General features: G+C 39.3%; 1 protein-coding gene and 1 pseudogene across 8 annotated transcripts in view; both read right to left on the bottom strand.

Annotated features, from left to right (window-relative positions):
* LOC309608089 (serine protease 45-like) overlaps positions 1-13,717 on the bottom strand; it is a 105,372-nt gene that overhangs the window by 75,442 nt on the left and 16,213 nt on the right. The gene's annotated exons all lie outside the window — the stretch shown is intronic.
* Positions 1-13,717, bottom strand: part of LOC309607388 (serine protease 42-like) — a 30,823-nt pseudogene that overhangs the window by 12,668 nt on the left and 4,438 nt on the right. The gene's annotated exons all lie outside the window — the stretch shown is intronic.

Raw genomic sequence — 13,717 nt, 5'->3', positions numbered from 1 at the left:
TTTCAATTTCCTTTAGCGTGGTCCACTACTGCGTTCAGGTTTAAAACAACACAGTAAACATGTAGAATCATTCCCACCTGCCTGAACCAGCAAACTGAATTCCAAATTTCTAGCAAGTGTACTGTTGATAAATTTGGGACCAAGACTTCCCAATCAAGAATCCTTTGAATCCCGTCCTATATATATATACCCCTTGTTCCTTCCAATGTAGATCAGCAAAATCTTGCACTTCTTTTTGTAAGGAAGCCTCCTACCCCTGGATTATACTTTGCACCTGTCCTAGAGCATGCTGGGATCTTACTCTAGTTATTAGGTCTAGAGGCAGTGAAGACTGGGGTGGTTCAGGCAGAGAATTGGTATGCCCTTATAATGTAATTTACTCACATGAAGTCATTACAGTGTCTCTAAGGTGGAGAGGACCAGCCTTATCAAATGGGAGGAGGCGCTGTTTCTGTTAGCAAGAGTGGTTCAACGTGGCTGGGGGTAAGGGTGTCCTAAGTCTATCCAAATGTATTCCCATGTAAATTTTCAGGGTCTCACTCCCAATCAATGCCCTAACTTTTTTGTAAGAGTTCTGATGAAGCTCTTAATTCAATTTATGTTGAAATTCAGCGAGCCAAAAGATCAGATACTACATCTTATTATCAACTACATCAACCCTGCAGTTATAAGGCATATGAAAATATTTTAGGGAAGTCATGGAAGTTTTTAAACTGAGAAGTTAAAATTGTAAGCCTTAACTACAGTTCAGTCTTTGGAGAGGTAAGCAGGAATCACTACGGGAAAGGTATGAAGTCTGGCCTGGGTCCTTCTATTTTGTTTCCTCTCCCCCTGTGCTGCCAAAGAAGAAGGAGAAGGAGGAAAAGAAGGAGAAGGAGGATAAGAAGGAGGAAGAGGAGGAGATGCTGCCTTATGCAACTAGGGGAAGGGCATAAAACTGTAATTTTCAGGACACAGTTTAAAGCCTACTGTAGCTGGGTGAAGAGAACATAAAATAACCTCTATCCCTGGGGGAGGAGCAGGAAACTCTCCTGGACCAGACTTATAGAGATCTCCTATACTGCGAGAGGGTCAAGGTCACTGAGAAGGCCTCTTCTCTGAGAGCCAAGAATATAGCACCTGCCTAAGAGGGAGGCTGAATCAGGACAACAAAGAATGCCCCACCTCCTCCCTCCGCTAGCAAGTGTCCAGGAACAAGTAACAGCAGTCTATTGCTAGAAGAGAGAGTAAAAGCATGGAGAGACATCTTCTGTGAGACACAGGCACAAAGAGAGGACAGACAGGTGAGAGTGGAGAAGACACTGAGAAAAACTCTCCAGCAAATCAGCTACCACTCTAAGCAAAAAGTAACACTAGAAGAGTTTGAAGCCTGCTGCATATTGAGGGTAACCATAGCAACAACAAAAATCAGAGACAATCAGGACACAATTATCTCAACACTCCCCACTAAAGAAAAGACATGCCCATTTCTGGACATAAATAGTATTGCTTAAGTCTCTACTATTCTACACAAGATGGCCAACTTTCAACCAAAAATGACAAGACACACAATAAAACAAACAAACAAACAAAAAATAAATAACACTCTTTCAAGAGACAAACCAATCAACAGAACTAGAGTAAGATATAACATGGATTTTGGAACTATCACACAGGGAATTTTAAATGCTATGATGAATATATTTGAAGGCTTTAGTTCAGAGGTCCATAAACATTTTCTATAAAGGGCCAGATAGCAAATATTTTAGAATTTGCCAACCATAAAATAAAATTAAGGATATTATGTAGATTTTCTTATAAGAAGGAACCATTTCCTCAAAAACAGTAATAATACGAATTGGATACAATATTTTATAATATAAATCTACTAATGAGAAGATTGAAATTTTGGAGAGGGGAGGAATAACATTTTATTTAATTGGGGTTCAAAGGTAGCATTCTCTATCATCAAAATCAATTGTAAATGTTCTGTTAATGGTGAACTGTAATGATATTGGGTTGGCCAGAACTTTTTGGCCAACCCTATATTTTATGCTTTTCGTTTTTTTTTTTTTTTTTGGCTGCGTCAGGTCTTAGTTGTAGCACACGGGATCTTTGTTGAGGCATGCAGGATCTTTTCATTACCCAACGCGTTCTGCTCAGGCTTTCTAGTTGCAGCGGGCAGACCTCTCTGGTTGTGGCGTGCGGGTTTTTTCTCTCTCTAGTTGTGGCGCGCAGGCTCCAGGGCACGTGGGCTCTGTAGTTTACTGCACACAGGCTCTAGTTGAGGCGCACGAGCTCAGCAGCTGTGGCACGCAGGCTTAGTTGCCCCGCGGCATGTGGGATCTTAGTTCCCAGACCAGGGATTGAACCCACGTCCCCTGCATTGGAAGCCAGGTTCTTTACCACTGGACCACCAGGGAAGTCCCTATGCTTTTCATCTTTAAGAGTGTCTTTTCATGCAGATAGGTGCCATCATCAAATGCTGCTATTAATCTATGAACATATGGCTTTGAGCAAAAAAAAATCTTCACTTGGAAGGCATTTATTGAGTTTTTTTGGATTTTTCTCTTGATATGTGCCTTTTATCCTGTCATTACATTGCAAATTAATCACTTCATTGAAGTTTAGGTGGAAGCTCCTCAACTGCAATGTTAAGTGGATTTTTGAAATATGTAAATCTCCTTTGCACTTGCATTAAGGTCCAAAAACTGCTTCTCGAACTGTAGCAGAAAGCTCAGAAAATATATCTACTGCAAATGTGTGTGGAAATGCATGTCTTGCTCCTTGTTTTAACTTTGGACAGCACAGGGACTTTTTTAAAGTAGCTTGATATAACTTGTGATTCAAAAAACATTACTTATCATCAAAGTGATTTTACCATAGTATAGACAGCAACAGAAAACTAATAAAGGATGGGAGATACTGTTATAAGGCCCTTGCACTACCTAAAATACTAATCCTGTTATTTGAAGAAAGAGGACAATTAACTAAAGATATTCACTGTAAACTCAAGGGAAATTAGAGAAAAGTTAAATAACTATAATAAGTAAGACAACAGTAAGGATAAAATAGAATCATAAAAAATACTCCATTAATTTAAAGAAAAGCAGAGAGGAAAAGAGAAACAAGAGATGGGACAAATAGAAAACAACTAGCAAGATGGTAGATTTTAATCCAACAATAACAATACTTACACCAAAGGTAAATGAATCTATTAGATGAATTAGCGATTCTATTAATTCACGTTCATGTTGTATTATATGAATTAAGACAGACTGTCAGACAGGATTTTTTTTAAAAAGCACAACTATTTACCCACATTAAATATAGACAGGTTATGGGGGAAAGTATAGAATATGATATATGATGCAAACACTAATCAAAAGAAGAAATGGCTAGATTACTATCAGGCAAAGTCAACACCAGAACAAAGAATATTGTCAGGGATAAATAAAGACATTAATTGCATAATGATAAACAAAATCCTAAATATGTTAGGATTCTAAATGGAGCTAACAACAGATCCTCAAAATTTACAGAGCAAGGGGAAAAAGACATTCTAACCACAATTAGAATTTGGAACTTTAACATGTCTTTCATAATTGATAGAACAAGTATACAGAGAGCTACTAAGTATACATAAGATCTGTAAAACACTATCAATGAATTAGACCTAACTGACATTTATAGAATACTATATTCTAGCAACAACAGAATATACCTTTTTTTGAGTGTACATGGAACATACACCAAAATAGAGCATATTATGGGGCCATTAAACAAATGGTAGCAAATTTGAAAGAATTAAAATTGTACAGAATATGTCTTCAAATTATAACAGTATTAAACTAGAAACCAATAATAGAAAAATATCTTGAAAATTGCCAAATGTTTGGACAGATTTTAAAACTTTTATTTTGGACTTCCAGAATAGCTGCATGAGGAACTCGGTTGATTCTCTCTCCAGAGAGAAAGCTATTTAGCTGGTGAAAATTATTTTTTTAAAAATAACTATTTAGGGCTTCCCTGGTGGCGCAGTGGTTAAGAATCCGCCTGCCAATGCAGGGGACACGGGTTCGAGCCCTGGTCTGGGAAGATCCCACATGCCGCGGAGCAACTAGGCCCGTGAGCCACAACTACTGAGCCTGCGCGTCTGGAGCCTGTGCTCCGCAACAAAAGAGGCCGCGATAGTGAGAGGCCCACGCACCGCGATGAGGAGTGGCCCCCACTTGCCACAACTGGAGAAAGCCCTAGCACAGAAACGAAGACCCAACACAGCCAAAAATAAATAAATAAAATAAAAGAATTTAAAAAAAAATAACTATTTAAGTTCTATGGAAATTGTCCTAAGGGCATACAGAAAATTGAGAAATATTTATGCAAGAAAATCTAAAAATTCTTGGTAAGAACCAAGATTTCTTGGCGAGAGTCTGTGGTATTTGAGCCACGACCAGCTCCCATCCCTACTCCTTAGCTTCATATTATGGAACTCTGTTCTGGGCAAGTGGCCAAGACAATGGGGTCTCCCTCTCCCCCAGCTATGGTTTCACCCCAGGAGAAGCAGATAGCTGGTGTCTTTCATTCTCCCGAGACCATTTTTGCAGAAGATCTGTTCTAGAAGGCATGACCAAGAGGACTAGAGCTTCCTTCCCTCACTTAGCCCCTACTCATAGAGCAGAAGCTCTACCCCAGGCACAGCAGGCTAAGAATCCTGGGTCTTCAATTGTCCCATCCCAGCTCACTCATAGAGCAGAGGTTCCATGGGAAGGGCAAGTGAGATACCAACTCTCTCCCCATTGCCCACTAATAGAACAGGAGTTTCATTCCAGGAGAAACAGGCTGCCATTCCCATCCCTAGCTCTGGTACAATAGCACAAACATTCTGCCCAGGAGGATAGGCAGGCTGAAAGAAATACTCTGCAACTCTGCTTGAAATAGCTGAATCTATTTGGAACAGAGGGTGGAGAAATTCATGCCTAATGGAGTTGTTAAGAACAACAGAGATCTTCCTGGTAAGCAGTTAAGAGAGGGTCAGTAGCTCCATGATACTAGCAACAAAAAGTGAAACAGCAGACTAACCAGTTTAACAGAGAAAACCAGTGAAAGAAGCAGCCAAGAAGAGTTCTCCTGGGATCACACTCATCCCCAGGGGTCTAAACCACTGTGCATGCACTAGGCTACACCAACTCAGGAACAATAAGAGCAGGAAGTAGAGCAAATTTAAATGTATTTCCCAAACCAAACACAGATCAGCAAAGTGCAGAAACCTTGCTAGTGCAGTGGATTTAAGCACAACCTCTGACCAAATACTAGCTGCACAATAAGCTTCTCTGACCCAGGGGCAACTCCTAATAAGCCCAGCTTAAAAATAAAATCACACTCATCCTTAGTAGGCTGAGAGACGGTGCACATACCCAAGCCTGTGTCTTTTCAAGAATGAATGGATAGGGAATTTCCAAGTTTCTAGTCATTGGATGAACATGTGGTGGCGGAGGGGGGAGTAAATTCCCTAAACGGTGAAAGCCGTCTCCAAGACATGCACACATTACCAAAGACAGTGAAAATAAAACTGACCAAAGGGGCTTACACACAACTACTGATCAATTGAGTAGCTAGCTTACAGTGATCCAGGAGTTAACCCTAGGAAGCCAGGCTAAAATATAAAAATAAGGAAAAAACCTAAGCAGGGATATCAGAGGCTGCAAATTGAGGGGGAAATAGACTTCACCAAATTATCTCACACAAGTACTAAGCAAATAGACAAATGATCACCACAAATCCTGGGTGGGCAGGAATCAGTATCCGATTTGCTATACTATATTACCTATGACGTTTGCTTTTCAATGAAAAAATTACAAGACATGCAAAGTGATGAAAAAAAATTATTTTTAAGGCAGGACCAGAAAAATTTTAAACATAAAATTCTCTCTCTGGAGGAGATTAACCAAGATGGCGGAGTAGAAGGACGTGCTCTCACTCCCTCTTGCGAGAGCACCAGAATCACAACTGGCTGCTGGACAATCATCGACAGGAAGACACTGGAACTCACCAAAGAGGATACCCCACGTCCAAGGACAGAGGAGAAGCCGCAGTGAGACGGTAGGAGGGGCGCAATCAGAGTACAATCAAATCCCATAACTGGTGGGTGGGTGACTCACAGACTGGAGAACACTTATACCACAGAAGTCCACCCACTGGAGTGAAGCTTCTGAGCCCCACGTCAGGCTTCCCAACCTGGGGGTCCGGCAACGGGAGGAGGAATTCCTAGAGAATCAGACTTTGAAGCCTAGTGGAAATTGATTGCAGGACTTTCACAGGACTGGGGGAAACAGAGACCCCGCTCTTGGAGGGCACACACAAAGTAGTGTGCGCATCGGGACCCAGGGGAAGGAGCAGTGACCCTGGGGGAGACTGAACCAGACCTACCTGCTGGTGTTGGGGGGTCTCCTGCAGAGGCGGGAGGTGGCTCTGTTTCACCGTGGGGACAAGGACACTGGCAGCGGAGGTTCTGGGAAGTGCTCCTTGGCATGAGCCCTCCCAGAGTCTGCCATTAACCCCATCAAAGAGCCCAGGTAGGCTCCAGTGTTGAGTTGCCTCAGGCAAAACAACCAACAGGGAGGGAACCCAGCCCCACCCATCAACAGTCAAGTGGACTAAAGTGTTACGGAGCTCTGTCCGCCACAGCAACAGTCAGCTCTACCCACCAACAGAGCCTCCCATCAAACCTCTTAGATAGCCTCAACCACCAGAGGGCAGACAGCAGAAGCAAGAAGAACTCCAATCCTGCAGCCTGTGGACCAAAACCCACAGTTACAGAAAGATAGACAAGATGAAACGGCAGAGGGCTATATATCAGATGAAGGAACAAGAAAAAAACCCAGAAAAACAACTAAATGAAGTGGAGATAGGCAACCTTCCAGAAAAAGAATTCAGAATAATGATAGTGAAGATGATCCAGGACCTCGGAATAAGAATGGAGGCAAAGATTGAGAAGATGCAAGAAATGATTAACAAAGACCTAGAAGAATTAAACAACAAACAAACAGAGATGACCAATACAATAACTGAAATGAAAACTACACTAGAAGGAATCAATAGCAGAATAACTGAGGCAGAAGAACGGATAAGTGACCTGGAAGACAGAATGGTGGAATTCACTGCTGCGGAACAGACTAAAGAAAAAAGAATGAAAAGAAATGAAGACAGCCTAAGAGACCTCTGGGACAACATTAAACGCAACAACATTCGCATTATAGGGGTCCCAGAAGGAGAAGAGAGAGAGAAAGGACCAGAGAAAATATTTGAAGAGATTATAGTCGAAAACTTCCCTAACATGGGAAAGGAAATAGCCACCCAAGTCCAGGAAGTGCAGAGAGTCCCATACAGGATAAACCCAAGGAGAAACACGCCGAGACACATAGTAATCAAAATGGCAAAAATTAAAGACAAAGAAAAATTATTGAAAGCAGCAAGGGAAAAACGACAAATAACATACAAGGGAACTCCCATAAGGTTAACAGCTGATTTCTCAGCAGAAACTCTACAAGCCAGAAGGGAGTGGCATGATATACTTAAAGTGATGAAAGGGAAGAACCTACAACCAAGATTACTCTACCCGGCAAGGATCTCATTTAGATTTGATGGAGAAATCAAAAGCTTTACAGACAAGCAAAAGCTAAGAGAATTCAGCACCACCAAACCAGCTCTACAACAAATGCTAAAGGAACTTCTCTAAGTGGGAAACACAAGAGAAGAAAAGGACCTACAAAAACAAACCCAAAACAATTAAGAAAATGGTCATAGGAACATACATATCGATAATTACCTTAAATGTGAATGGATTAAATGCTCCAACCAAAAGACACAGGCTTGCTGAATGGATACAAAAACAAGACCCATATATATGCTGTCTACAAGAGACCCACTTTAGACCTAGGGACACATACAGACTGAAAGTGAGGGGATGGAAAAAGATATTCCATGCAAATGGAAATCAAAAGAAAGCTGGAGTAGCTATACTCATTATCAGATAAAATAGACTTTAAAGTAAAGAATGTTACAAGAGACAAAGAAGGACACTACATAATGATCAAGGGATCAATCCAAGAAGAAGATATAACAATTATAAATATATATGCACCCAACATAGGAGCACCTCAATACATAAGGCAACTGCTAACAGCCATAAAAGAGGAAATTGACAGTAACACAATAATAGTGGGGGACTTTAACACCTCACTTACACCAATGGACAGATCATCCAAAATGAAAATAAATAAGGAAACAGAAGCTTTAAATGACACAATAGACCAGATAGATTTAATTGATATTTATAGGACATTCCATCCAAAAACAGCAGATTACACGTTCTTCTCAAGTGCGCACGGAACATTCTCCAGGATAGATCACATCTTGGGTCACAAATCAAGCCTCAGTAAATTTAAGAAAATTGAAATCATATCAAGCATCTTTTCTGACCACAATGCTATGAGATTAGAAATGAATTACAGGGAAAAAAACGTAAAAAAGACAAACACATGGAGGCTAAACAATACGTTACTAAATAACCAAGAGATCACTGAAGAAATCACAGAAGAAATCAAAAAATACCTAGAGACAAATGACAATGAAAACACGACAACCCAAAACCTATGGGATGCAGCAAAAGCAGTTCTAAGAGGGAAGTTTATAGCTATACAAGCCTACCTAAAGAAACAAGAAAAATCTCAAGTAAACAATCTAACCTTACACCTAAAGAAACTAGAGAAAGAAGAACAAACAAAACCCAAAGTTAGCAGAAGGAAAGAAATCATAAAGATCAGAGCAGAAATAAATGAAATAGAAACAAAGAAAACAATAGCAAAGATCAATAAAACTAAAAGCTGGTTCTTTGAGAAGATAAACAAAATCGATAAGCCATTAGCCAGACTCATCAAGAAAAAGAGGGAGAGGACTCAAATCAATAAAATCAGAAATGAAAAAGGAGAAGTTACAACAGACACTGCAGAAATACAAAGCATCCTAAGAGACTACTACAAGCAACTTTATGCCAATAAAATGGACAACCTGGAAGAAATGGACAAATTCTTAGAAAGGTATAACCTTCCAAGACTGAACCAGGAAGAAACAGAAAATATGAACAGACCAATCACAAGCAATGAAATTGAAACTGTGATTAAAAATCTTCCAACAAACAAAAGTCCAGGACCAGATGGCTTCACAGGTGAATTCTATCAAACATTTAGAGAAGAGCTAACACCTATCCTTCTCAAACTCTTCCAAAAAATTGCAGAGGAAGGAAAACTCACAAACTCATTCTATGAGGCCACCATCACCCTGATACCAAAACCGGACAAAGACACTACAAAGAAAGAAAATTACAGACCGATATCACTGATGAATATAGATGCAAAAATCCTCAACAAAATACTAGCAAACAGAATCCAACAACACATTAAAAGGATCATACACCACGATCAAGTGGGATTTATCCCAGGGATGCAAGGATTCTTCAATATATGCAAATCAATCAATGTGATACACCATATTAACAAACTGAAGAAGAAAAACCATATGATCATCTCAATAGATGCAGAAAAAGCTTTTGACAAAATTCAACACCCATTTATGATAAAAACTCTCCAGAAAGTGGGCATAGAGGGAACCTACCTCAACATAATAAAGGCCATATATGACAAACCCACAGCAAACATCATTCTCAATGGTGAAAAACTGAAAGCATTTCCTCTAAGATCAGGAACGAGACAAGGATGTCCACTCTCACCACTATTATTCAACATAGTTCTGGAAGTCTTAGCCACGGCAATCAGAGAAGAAAAAGAAATAAAAGGAATACAAATTGGAAAAGAAGAAGTAAAACTGTCACTGTTTGCGGATGACATGATATTATACATAGAGAATCCTAAAACTGCCACCAGAAAACTGCTAGAGCTAATTAATGAATATGGTAAAGTTGCAGGATACAAAATGAATGCACAGAAATCTCTTGCATTCCTATACACTAATGATGAAAAATCTGAAAGAGAAATTATGGAAACACTCCCATTTACCATTGCAACAAAAAGAATAAAATACCTAGGAATAAACCTACCTAGGGAGACAAAAGACCTGTATGCAGAAAACTATAAGACACTGATGAAAGAAATTAAAGATGATACCAACAGATGGAGAGATATACCATGTTCTTGGATTGGAAGAATCAACATTGTGAAAATGACTATACTACCCAAAGCAATCTACAGATTCAATGTAATCCCTATCAAATTACCAATGGCATTTTTTACGGAACTAGAACAAATCATCTTAAAATTTGTATGGAGACACAAAAGACCCCGAATAGCCAAAGCAGTCTTGAGGCAAAAAAACGGAGCTGGAGGAATCAGACTCCCTGACTTCAGACTATACTACAAAGCTACAGTAATCAAGACAATATGGTACTGGCACAAAAACAGAAACACAGATCAATGGAACAAGATAGAAAGCCCAGAGATTAACCCACGCACCTATGGTCAACTAATCTATGACAAAGGAGGCAAAGATATACAATGGAGAAAAGACAGTCTCTTCAATAAGTGGTGCTGGGAAAACTGGACAGCTACATGTAAAAGAATGAAATTAGAATACTCCCTAACACCATACACAAAAATAAACTCAAAATGGATTCGAGACCTAAATGTAAGACTGGACACTATAAAACTCTTAGAGGAAAACATAGGAAGAACACTCTTTGACATAAATCACAGCAAGATCTTTTTTGATCCACCTCCTAGAGTAATGGAAATAAAAACAAAAATAAACAAATGGGACCTAATGAAACTTCAAAGCTTTTGCACAGCAAAGGAAACCATAAACAAGACGAAAAGGCAACCCTCAGAATGGGAGAAAATATTTGCAAACGAATCAACGGACAAAGGATTAATCTCCAAAATATATAAACAGCTCATTCAGCTCAATAGTAAAGAAACAAACAACCCAATCCAAAAATGGGCAGAAGACCTAAATAGACATTTCTCCAAAGAAGACATACAGACGGCCACGAAGCACATGAAAAGATGCTCAACATCACTAATTATTAGAGAAATGCAAATCAAAACTACAATGAGGTATCACCTCACACCAGTTAGAATGGGCATCATCAGAAAATCTACAAACAACAAATGCTGGAGAGGGTGTGGAGAAAAGGGAACCCTCTTGCACTGTTGGTGGGAATGTAAATTGATACAGCCACTATGGAGAACAATATGGAGGTTCCTTAAAAAACTAAAAATAGAATTACCATATGACCCAGCAATCCCACTACTGGGCATATACCCAGAGAAAACCGTAATTCAAAAAGACACATGCACCCGAATGTTCATTGCAGCACTATTTACAATAGCCAGGTCATGGAAGCAACCTAAATGCCCATCAACAGACGAATGGATAAAGATGTGGTACATATATACAATGGAATATTACTCAGCCATAAAAAGGAACGAAATTGAGTCATTTGTTGAGACGTGGATGGATCTAGAGACTGTCATACAGAGTGAAGTAAGTCAGAAAGAGAAAAACAAATATCGTATATTAACGCATGTATGTGGAACCTAGAAAAATGGTACAGATGAGCCAGTTTGCAGGGCAGAGTTGAGACACAGATGTAGAGAACAGACATATGGACACCAAGGGGGGAAAACTGCGGTGGGGTGGGTATGGTGTTGTGCTGAATTGGGCGATTGGGATTGACATGTATACACTGATGTGTATAAAATTGATGCCTAATAAGAACCTGCAGTATAAAAAAAGAACAAACAAAACAACTAATACTAAACTTTCATTGGGTTATTTGTATGGAAATATGTTAATATAAATGTTTCAGACATTACATGAAATTTCTAAAAATCTTATATGTTCTGGTATAATGTTATAAGTCATAATCCTAGTTATTACCTTAAAATGTATATCTCAGAAATAACTAATTTTCTTGTCAACTGCATTATTATGAACTTTCATCAAATTTTTAACTGTGGTCATTTTTAAGTCTTTTGTCATTTACAGACAGTTCTGGGTGTACTCTGATGCTTTTGCAAATATGTTCCTATAAAAGGGTTTCATCTTTAAGAAATTCATGGAAAAGACTCTGACAAGTACAGGTTTCTGGTAACTGACTGTACTGCTGAACTGAATGAATAAGCATTTTCAGAACTCTAATGAAAAACTGATGAACTCATAAAAGTGCTAACAAAAGATCAAGATGAAAAAAAAAATTAATTACATGGGACTGAGTGAACTGATGAGGATGAGGATAATTTTTGTGACTTTCTGTCTGAATTAAAAAAAAAAAAATCCAACAAGGACTCAGAGGCAAAGAATATACAAATCAATTTTCACTGCAAAGTAAAGGAGCTGTTACAGTGGAGGATTACTGGACTGAATGTCAATATTATGACATAGTATGAGTGTGTTTCATGTTTGGTAATTGCAATCATTGTTGCTTTTGTTGTGGTCATCCATGTACAATGCTTGGTGTCAGTCTATTTATCTCTTGTAAAAATAAAATACACTGTGTGTGTGTGAAAAAAAAAAAAATTCTCTCTCTGCCTGTTTGAGCCACTAGCCCCTCCCCTTTAGTGTGCATTGTGCATCTGCATTATACACTAACTAGCTCCCCTCAGAAGACACAGGAATGCCTACTCGCCAAAAGAAAACCAGTTTCCTCCTGGCACCAGAAGGTAACTCCTTAGGAGATAACATTCCTTTCTCAATCCTGTAAGGGCTCACAATAACCCACTACTCACCTTGGTGAACTATGTAAACTGTCAATATGGGACTTTGATGCATAAAACTTTGTCTCAAAATCTTATATAACTGTGCTTTGATCTCTAACAGGCAGAACAGTCCTCAGAACTTTTTTTTTTTTTAATTTATGTATTTTATTTATTTATTTTTGGCTGTGTTGGGTCTTTGTTGCTGCACGTGGGCTTTCTCTAGTTGCGGAGAGCGGGGGCTACTCTTCTTCGAGCGGGGGCTACTCTTCTTTGCGGTGCGCGGGCTTCTCATTGCAGTGGCTTCTCTTGTTGCGGAGCACAGGCTCTAGACACGCGGGCTTCAGTAGTTGTGGCTCCCGGGCTCTAGAGCACAGGCTCAGTAGTTGTGGCGCATGGGCTTAGTTGCTCCGTGGCATGTGGGATCTTCCCCGACCAGGGCTTGAACCCATGTCCTCTGCATTGGCAGGCAGATTCTTAACCACTGCGCCACCAGGGAAGTCCCCTCAGAACTTTCTGAAAAACTGTCTCCCAGGTTATAATCCTCAGGCTGGCTCAAATAAAATTTTCTACTTCGTTCTTAGATTGACTACTGATTAATTTTTTGTCAGCAAAAGATACAGGAAAGTTTAACCAATACATAGGAAAAGAAGCAGATAAGAGAAACTTAACTTATGGGGTCTTCGAGGGGCCCCATGTGTTGGACATAGTAGACAAAGACTTCAAAATAGTTATTTTACACATGTTCAAAGAAGAAAAAGAAACACACACACATACATACACATACATGTCATCTCAATTGAGGCAATAAGCATTTGGCAAAATTTAACACCCTTTCATGATCAAAAAAAAAAAATCAATAAACTAGGAGCAAAAAGAAACTTCCTCAATATGATGAAGGCCATATATGAAAAACCCACAATGAATATCATACTTAATGGCAAAAGACTAAAAGCTTTTCCCTAAGATCA

The sequence above is a fragment of the Balaenoptera borealis genome, assembly GCF_965194805.1.
Source record: "Balaenoptera borealis genome assembly, chromosome: 12".
Taxonomy (NCBI): Eukaryota; Metazoa; Chordata; class Mammalia; order Artiodactyla; family Balaenopteridae; genus Balaenoptera; species Balaenoptera borealis.
The sequence above is the reverse complement of the archived record's forward strand: the minus strand, read 5'-3'. Positions and strand labels throughout refer to the sequence as shown.